Consider the following 2,036-nt stretch of genomic DNA (forward strand, 5'->3'; position numbering starts at 1 on the left):
GAGCTATAAATTAGTATGCTCATCCTTTGGTATGTTTGGATCATAGATAAATTTTATGCTTTGGTTCTCTATGGTTTAGGTACATAATGTGTTTGATGAATATATCATGTGCTTTGGGGAACCTTGTGTGATGAGAATTAAGGATTTTCTTGAGTTTAAGAGTTATGTTGTGATTGATGTATAAGTTTATATATTTAGGAAGAGTTATTAGTAATAAGTTTTGGTCTTTCATCTAGGTGACGAGAACATGGACACTTAAGCTTCTCTTATACAAATCTCTCGCGTCTTCTGTTTTCAGGTAAGGGATATGTGATATGTGCGTTTGATAAGTATAAAGATTGTTTAGAAAATTATTATGCATTAAAGCTTTTTATTAGAGATATTACATATAAGCATGATTTAATTAAAATATATGTTCGTGAGTTATTCAATCTTAAATATATGATAATTTTAGCATATTGATGCTAATACTTATATCACAAACATAATATTTAAGAATAAAGTGGATATGCTACTATTGTGAAATAATTATGTAAAAGCATAGTTATAAAAAAAATATAGTTTTCGGTTATAACATTGTTATGATCTGAATTTAGCGAGTAAGGGTTATAGTACTAGTATTTTCATGGAGATTCTGATTGGCCATTATAAGTGGTGAAGACTTTATTGTAACCGCCCTCGTTGGGAACAACTAACTTGTGAAGGATGTCAACCGACCCCCATGGTTGATGATATGATCACACCGAAAGGGGTGATACTTTCTGATATGATCTTAGGATTACCTAGCACTGTGGGAAATGCTGGATGCCTGGTACTCTATGCTGGAAGTCTCCCTAAGTTGTGACAGACTTATAATTGGATTAACTAATATGTATTATAAATGAGCTATTAAGTTATTTGGAAATTATAAGAAAAGTATGATGATAAGAAAGGTACGTTGAATGTGTTATAAGTCTGATGAGAAGTTTATGATAAAATATTTTATAGTCTCTTTAAAAATAAGGTTACTGGATTATGTTTATGTTCCTTATATGTCATTTTATTATTATATGAAAGGAAAATGAAGTATTTTCATTTAAAAGCTTGTAAGTTATTTTAAAAACAATATGAACAGCATGAAGGCTATTTTATCAAAGCTGGCATGTCCATAAAATATTTGATTTACATGCATTTTTATTAAAGGTCCATGGAGCTTAAAACCTTGTTGGGCTTCGTAGCTCACCTTATTATATTTCAGTGCACAGGTTCTTCCTAGAAGCAGCGAGAGTATTAGAGGTAGTAAGGAATTTGTTATTCTCGTTTGTTAGAATGAATAGTTTTTTTGTTGTATAGTAGTTTAGCTCTTTTGTTGTATAAGAGGAATCAATATGTACTTGATCCTTTGAGCACAGATGTAATTTGGAACCTTAGTTTGTTTTGAACTCTAGTTGTATGTCTTTGGCGTTGGATTTGTAAATAAGAGTTTTTGCTAAATGTTTAGTTATGTAATATTTACATGAATACCTTAAGTTTCAGCCAAGTGGTAATTTTGCAAAGTTCAAATGAAATAAAGTTTCAAGGTTTTCATCATTATTTGTATATTTTGGTTTTTATGCAAGAAAATAAGTAGGAATACAAGAAACAATTCTTTACAAGCACCTTCAGCTTAGGTTGGTTTGTGTTAGTATTGAGGTAAACTTGATATTAACATGTCGGTCATACTCTAAATTTTGAAGTACAGGTTTGGGTCGTGACAATAGTAGTCATTGATAGATTGCCCTGGTTCTTGCCTGAGCTGATGTAACTCAACCATTAATTGATATTTCATGGATCTGTGAAAAGTAGGGGTGTTCACCAAAGCACACAAACCGCAAAAACTGCACCAAAACCGTCTGCAAAATGGTATAACCGCACCGCATCGCATTGCATGATGTAATGTGGTTTGGGGTTTTATAATAAGAAAACCTCACAAGCCACACCACACCGCACCACACTGCACCACACTCTCTATATATTAATATATTTATTTATTTTTAATATTAAATATATTATTAATA

At 31.4% G+C, this 2,036-nt stretch overlaps 1 long non-coding RNA gene across 1 annotated transcript; it reads left to right on the plus strand.

Annotated features, from left to right (window-relative positions):
• Positions 1 to 236: 236 nt before the first annotated feature.
• Positions 237 to 1,519, plus strand: LOC126704290 (uncharacterized). Its single transcript, XR_007648174.1, has 2 exons — positions 237 to 298; positions 1,238 to 1,519. It is a non-coding gene; the product is annotated as an uncharacterized LOC126704290 (long non-coding RNA).
• Positions 1,520 to 2,036: the final 517 nt, after the last annotated feature.

The sequence above is a fragment of the Quercus robur genome, chromosome 2 (assembly GCF_932294415.1).
Source record: "Quercus robur chromosome 2, dhQueRobu3.1, whole genome shotgun sequence".
Taxonomy (NCBI): Eukaryota; Viridiplantae; Streptophyta; class Magnoliopsida; order Fagales; family Fagaceae; genus Quercus; species Quercus robur.